Here is an 8,077-nt window from a genome sequence, read left to right as displayed (position 1 = left end):
CATCACCGTACCCTTAAGGAAATCACAAATATTATGGATTGTGGAGATTTGAATACTAAAAAACCCTGACCTAGTGAGATATACATGGAGGAGACTTAATCAAGCAAGTCGTCTTGACTACATTCTTGACTCTTTCTCTCTTTCATCAAAGGTTTCAAAAGTTTTAATAGGAGACAGAATGTGATTGGATCATCATCTAATTGGCCTTCTCATAACTCTTATAGAATTTCCACGTGGACGGGGATATTGGAAATTTAATCAAACTTTACTTAAGGACAACTTAGTTTAAATGTATTTGGCTAAGGTATATGTAAACTTCCAACTTCAACTGGACCTTCAGAGGTCATTCAATTCAATATTCATCAATAATAAAAAAGCAGTTTCAGGCTAAAAAAACAAGACTAACAAGGGAAATACATGAACTAATAGTACAGGTAGATAGCAATAAAAATTATACTACAGAGATACAAAGTAAGTTAGAGGATAAACAAAAAGAACTTGAGGAAACTTATTCAAGAACGATCTAATGTAATCTATTACAAAAAGAAAGCAAACTGGATGGAATGTGAAGAAAAATGCACAAAATTCTTCCTGAATCTCCAACTCAGGAACGCTAACAAAAAGAATTTGCAGAAACTCGTTACTGAAGATGGAGCCATCTATGATTCTCTGAATTAAATTTTAAAAGAGGAAGCTAAATATTTTAAGCAGATGTTTTCTTTTCCATCTCATCCTCTCCTGCTGAATGAAGATTACGTTAATGAATTCTTTCCAAATAATACAAAAATGGAAAATTAGCAAATGTAGAGAAAGATCAGTGCGAAGGCCAAATTACAGAGGAAGAACTTTCTGAGGCTATTAAATCCTTTCAGTCTGGAAAAACCCCAGGGCTTGATGGCATACCAGTAGAGGTACAGTATATCAAGCCTTTTTTGATATACTAAAAGCTCCATTGTTAGATTGTTGTAACTACTCCTATAGAAATGGCAGTCTGTCAGGTACTCAGCAGGAAAGTCTGATTTCACTATTATTAAAACAAGACCCAGATGGCAAATATAAAGATCCAGTCTATGTAAAACACTGGAGGCCCCTTACACTTCAATGTTGTGATGCAAAAAATACTAGCAAAATGCATAGCACTCAGAATTAAAAAGGTTTTACCAGGTATTGTTCATCCTGATCAGACAGGTTTTTTACATGGACGATACATTGGAAATAATATACGACAACTACTAGAAATAATAGAACATCTAAAAAGCCAGGACTGGTATTTATATTGGATTTTGAAAAGGCCTTTGATAAAGTAAGACTGGATTTTATTTATAAAAGCCTGGACTTTTTCAATTTTGGTGATTCTCTTATAAAATGGGTCAAAGTAACGTACAGCAACCATGGAGAGGTAAATACCTGTCTATTTATGGAAAAATTCCCCTGATTAACTCCTTAGTCAAATCTCAGTTTACTCACTTCCTTATGGCGCTGCCTACTCCTGATGATTCGTTTTTCAAATCATATGAGCAAAAAATATTTCGTTTTATCTGGGACTCTAAACCAGACAAAATAAAGCGTGCCTATCTATATAATGAATAGGAATTGGGTGGGTTGAGATTATTAAATACAAAAGCACTAAACCTCTCTAAAAGCTTCACTTATTCAAAAGTTTGACTTGAACCCTAAATGGTTCTCAAGTAGATTACTAAGAAAAGCTCAACCATTGTTTAAAAATTGCCATTTTTGCCTTTGTGCAGATTGCCATGTCTCATTTTAGATTAATTGAAAATTGTAGTATCCTTAAAGGCTTCTTAGAATTACGACTCGTGAGACTTAAGTACGGTTTAGTATTTAATTGTAACTTAGAATTACATTCTCTTATGCACCTGGCTTAAACTACCTGAAGCTTTCTTAATCATAGTTAAATAGGCAGACATAGGAAATAGCTACGGATAGCGGGAAGCAAACCCCCGTCTTGAGTCAATACTGCCATCTATTGGTAAACATACATATACCAGGTTACTACATTCCCCCCGTTTAAAGCTAATAACCCAACTTAATTCCTTTCTGAGCTATGCTATATTCTTATTTACATTTTTTCAAAAATGATCTCCTTTAGGATCTGAAAAAGTCTGGCGGACGTCTCTCTCTAATAGAGCGTCTCAGAGGTGGTGTCCTCCTCCTTCAACAACCCAGTCGTTGTTGAAGGAGGACTTTAGGTGTACACTTTGGGTGTACTGTTTTCAAAGCATCTATTTTTCGAGCAAGCATTGCAGAGCTGGCTATAATTTCAATTTCCTCCCCCTGAAAAGATAGAACAAATATTACAATAAATATTATGGCTGAACTCAAATGTGCTGGTTGATAAAATACCTGTATTTATGGGAAAGATGTTTGAAAAGGGTATTTTGTTCTTAAATGATATTGTAAATTGGAATGGTAGAGTTATGTCTATCATGGAGTTATAAGAATTGTACGGGAAAGTCTGCTCAATCCAAGAGTACAACCAATTGATTACAGCATTACCCCAAAAATGGAGGAGACAGGTGGCAGCGGGAGGAGGTAGGGAACTGGTCTGTCTGCCCAATATAAAGGATCAAAACTGGTTGAGGAATAAAAATAGCATAAATAGGAAAGTATACCAGTTTCATTTGAGTACCAGGATGTTGACAACTGCCATACAGATTGAAAAATAGTTGGGAAGAAATTTTTGATGTACCAATTCCATGGGACAGGGTGTATGAGTTGATATATAAAACAATGCAAGATTCAAGACTTAATAAATTATTATGTAGAATTCTTGCCACCAACAAAATGTTGAATATTTGTGGCATAAAATCCTCAAAGCTCTGCAGATTTTGTTGTGAGGATACAGAATCAATAGACCATTTAATTTGGTATTGCCTTCAGGTAGCCTGCTTCTGGTCTCAGTTTCAGGAATGGCTGAAAATGCATAACATTGACCTAAAATTGACCCTAGAAATAGTACTGATGGGAGATCTGGAGAGACCGGGTCAGTCAATTACTAATATACTAACACTCTTAGTAAAAGTATTTATCTTCAACTCACAATCTGTGGATTTTATTCGATTAGATAGATTGACATTGTACGTTCAATCAATCAAATCAATCAAATGTAATTATAAAGCCCTTCTTACATCAGCTGATGTAAAGTGCTCACAAAGTGCTGTACAGAAACCCAGCCTAAAACCCCAAACATCAAGCAATGTAAATGTCTCCTTCACGATTTGCCCAAATGTACCTGGTGACTTCACACTAAATGTCATGTAGTTTGCTCATACTTCAAGTTATCCATCTGAAACTTAGCACATACACTGCTGCCATTATGTGGACACCATCGGAATTACAACCAGAGTGATGGCTAGATTTGGGACCTTTCTGTTGCATTTCGAAGATGGTGGTAGGGGGAAAAAGTGTTCTTTTTTTGTGTATTTTCTTCTACTAGATCTATTGTTTTATATTCTCCTCCATTCAATTCACATTTCCACAAACCTCAGTGTTTCCTTTCAAATGTTACCAAGAATATGCATATCAAATCAAATCAAATGTATTTATATAGCCCTTCTTACATCAGCTGATATCTCAAAGTGCTGTACAGAAACCCAGCCTAAAACCCCAAACAGCAAGCAATGCAGGTGTAGAAGCACGGTGGCAAGGAAAAACTCCCTAGAAAGGCCAGAACCTAGGAAGAAACCTAGAGAGGAACCAGGCTATGAGGGGTGGCCAGTCCTCTGGCTGTGCCGGGTGGAGATTATATCACAGCATAGTTGAAATACATATGTTGCGTATAAATCCGAAGAGGGTGGCCAGCAGAGATACAGTTGAAGTCAGAAGTTTACATACACCTTAGCCAAATACATTTAAACTCTGTTTTTCACAATTCCTGACATTTAATCCTATTAGAAATGCCCTGTCTTAGGTCAGTTAGGATTACCACTTTATTTTAAGAAAGTGAAATGTCAGAATAATAGTAGAGAGAATGATTTATTTCAGCTTTTATTTCTTTCATCACATTCCCAATGGGTCAGAAATTTACATACACTCAATTAGTATTTGGTAGCATTGCCTTTAAATTGTTTAACTTGAGTCAAATGTTTCGGGTAGCCTTCCACAAGCTTCCAACAATAAGTTTGTCCATTTCTGCCCACAAATGTTCTATATGATTGAGGTCAGGGCTTTGTGATGGCCACTCCAATACCTTGACATTGTTGTCCTTAAGCCATTTTGCCACAACTTTGGAAGTATGCTTGGGGTCATTGTACATTTGGAAGACCCATTTGTGACCAAGCTTTAACTTCCTGACTGATGTCTTGAGATGTTGCTTTAATATATCCACATAATCTTCTTTCCTCATGATGCCATCTATTTTGTGAAGTGCACAAGTCCCTCCTGCAGCAAAGCACCCCCACGACATGATGCTGCCACCCCCGTGCTTCATGGTTGGGATGGTGTTCTTCGGCTTGCAAGCCTCCCCCTTTTTCCTCCAAACATAACGATGGTCATTATGGCCAAACAGTCATGGTGTTTATACTTGCATACTATTGTTTGTACAGATGAACGTGGTACCTTCAGGCGTTTGGAAATTGCTCCCAAGGATGAACCAGACTTGTGGAGTTCTACAATGTTTTTTCTGAGGTCTTGGCTGATTTCTTTTGATTTTCCCATGACGTCAAGCAAAGACGTACTGAGTTTGAAGGTAGGCCTTGAAATACATCCACAGGCACACCTCCAATTGACTCAAATGATGTCAATTAGCCTATCAGAAGCTTCTAAAGCCATGATATAATTTTCTGGAATTTTCCAAGCTGTTTAAAGGCACAGTCAACTTAATGTATGTACATTTCTGACCCACTGGAATTGTGATACAGCGAATTATAAGTGAAATAATCTGTCTGTAAACAATTGTTGGAAAAATGACTTGTGTCGTGCACAAAGTAGATATCCTAACCGACTTGCCAAAACTATAGTTTGTTAACAAGACAGTGGTTGAAAAAAACGAGTTTTAAAGACTCCAACCTAAGTGTATGTAACTTCTGACTTCAACTGTAGGTGGGATGGGCTGAGGGAAGCTGAGGGTTGGGATGTGGAATTGGAGACATGTGGGAGTGGAGTTGCTGGGCGGGGATAGAATGATGGTCAAAGATAAAAGTATAAAAAATAAAGTCAAAATAAAACATAATAAAAAGTACGTTTGAATGACACTGAGGGCCAGTGTTTTTACAGCTAATGCCTGTTTGCCTGAGGCTGATGCCGTGCAGGTGTTTGTACACATGCATATACACACACTCTCATTCAAATGCACACATACACAGACACACATACATATAAATAGTGCCAGACATGCACTCAAACATACAGTTGTCCTTGCTGTTATGCTTTTAGTTGTCCTTGATGTCCTTTTGCATTGTTGTTTTCTGTTTTTCTTTGTCTTTTTCTTTTTTCTCTTTAGTTCATTTTCTTGGTTGTTGGTGATTGGGGGGGTTATTGGGGGTGGGGAATGGACATTTTTTTTCTTTCTTTGGGGGGGGGGGGGGGGGGCTGTGGGAGGGGTCTCGGATGGTTGACAGGCAGGTCTTGGGGAAGATCCCCCATCTTGGAGGGTTCGGGTCCCCGTTTTTGGCCTTGTGGGAGATCAGTTGACGTGCCCTTGAGCAGGGCATTGACCCTGGATGCTTCTGTGTGTTGCTCTGAGTGGGCATCTGTTGCATGACTGGTGTGGTGTAGTTGTTGAGCGGCTTCACTGCAAGTATATCGTATGTTTTGGATATTCAATAAAATAAAATAAGATTCTCTGGTCTGATGAAACCATTCAGTCTCTGCCATGAATGCCAAGAGTCACATTTGGAGGAAATCTGGCACCATCCCTACGGTGAAGCATGCTGGTGGGAGCATCATGTTGTGGGGATATTTTTCAGTGGCAGAGACTGGGATACTAATCAGGATGGAGGGAAAGACAAACGGAGCAAAGTATAGAGAGATCCTTGGTGAAAACCTGCTCCAGAGTGCCCAGCACCTCAGACTGAGGTGAAAGTTTACCTTGCAACAGGACAACGACCCTAAGCACACAGCCAAGACAACGCAGGAGTGGCTTCAGGACAAGTATCTGAATGTCCTTGAGTGGCCCAGCCAAAGCCCGATCAAACATATTTGGAGACCTGAAAATAGCTTTGCAGCGACACTCCCCATCCAACTTGACAGAGCTTGAGAGGGTCTGCAGAGAAGAACAGGAGAAACTCCCCAAATACAGGTGTGCCAAGCTTGTAGCGTCATACCCAAGAAGACTGGAGGCTGTAATCGCTGCCAAAGGTGCTTCAACAAAGTACTGAGGGTCTGAATACTTATGTAAATGTGATATTTCCGGGGTTGTTTTCAAATAAACGTCCATAGGTGTCTTAAAACCGTTTTTTGCTTTGTCACTATTGGGTATTGTGTGTACATTTAACATTTAAGTCATTTAGCAGACGCTCTTATCCAGAGCGACCTACAAATTGGTGCATTCACCTTATGATATCCAGTGGAACAACCACTTTACAATGGTGCATCTAACTATTTTAAGGGGGGGGGGGGGGGGGGGGGGTTAGAAGGATTACTTTATCCTATCCTAGGTATTCCTTAAAGAGGTGGGGTTTCAGGTGTCTCCGGAAGGTGGAATGTAGAATGATGAGTGGGGAAAAAAACAGTTCCATCCATTTTAGAATAAGGCTGTAACGTAACAAAATGTGGAAAATGTCAAAGGGGTCTGAATACTTTCCGAATGCACCTTATATAGGGTTGTCTGTGAATGGGTGTACAGCACTGCTCTCCATTCAGGCTACTTACTGTACTAGCTTGCTGGTTCCTATAATTCTTATTGGATGTCCTACTTCTGTGATTTAATAAAAAGGAGAATGAAATGAGGACCCAGGGACAGTTCCAGTGTGTAGTCTCTACTAGATGTGGTTTTTATTCAACTAACAGTACATTCTACAGATGCACACGTGTTACATCACCAAGATACAACATGGTCTTGTAATACCTCTTAAAAATTATATTGGTCCTAAAAATATAGAAAGGAACAAATGTAGTCACAAAAACTGTACATTATGAAAAATTCACTTAACACCAGATTTGGTTTTATTCATGTCTTTTAGTTTGTTTTTTTATATAGAAAAAAGAATTTCCCTTTTGTGTAGAAAGGAACACAAAAATGCATTTCCTATCGACCGGTTTGAGTTCAGTGTAAGAAACCACGCTTTAAATAAAACCCGGATTGTGAAGTATCGCCATGCCGCCTTCATACCTTTCCCATAACACACCAACCATGCCACGCTAGAGAACCACAGTAGGAGTCATAATACCTAGAGGTCAAACAGGGAAATGGTTCCAATCGTTTTTTCCACCATTAATATTTTTCCCATAGGGGATTTTAGAAACTGTGTTTCTAAAATGCTGCGTTTCATTTAGGCTTACCCTGGGGTGACATTTCAATTACCTTGTAAAATCTCTCTCAGACAAGGTGACTTTTATCAATGTATTCGCTTGTATTTACCCCCCAAAAATTAATTGCTAATTAGGCTATCAAAAATAACTACAAATGCCATGATGATCTGGTCGAGACTGCCGAATTGAGGCAAAGGTAAGAATATCTGGATTAACTAATGTTATCTAAATGTGGTATTGTATAAATTGGCTACATTACTTTAAAAATTGACAATTCTGTGAACTGTCTCGTGCAAGTTTTAAATTAACAATACCTGTTAATAAAGGTGTCAGCTAGAGATGACATGTAGGAGCTTGCAGGGTTTTGTAGTTTTGCATGTCGACTTTGATGCTAATTAGCATTTTCAAATCAGACTAAAAAGAGAAAAATACATTGATAAAAAAGTCACCTTGTACGAGAGAGATTTACATGGTTATCAAAACGTCACACCTGGGTAAGCCTACACGAAACACAGCCCTTGAAGTGTTTTTCCCCATATTGGAAAAATGTACAGTGTAAAAACAATTGGAACCATTTCCTTGTTTGACCACTAGTATTTTATGGGTATTATGACTCCACTGTGGGGCTCTATAGAGCACAGTGGCC

The sequence above is a fragment of the Salvelinus alpinus genome, chromosome 17, assembly GCF_045679555.1.
Source record: "Salvelinus alpinus chromosome 17, SLU_Salpinus.1, whole genome shotgun sequence".
Taxonomy (NCBI): Eukaryota; Metazoa; Chordata; class Actinopteri; order Salmoniformes; family Salmonidae; genus Salvelinus; species Salvelinus alpinus.
Note: the sequence above shows the minus strand (reverse complement) of the source record.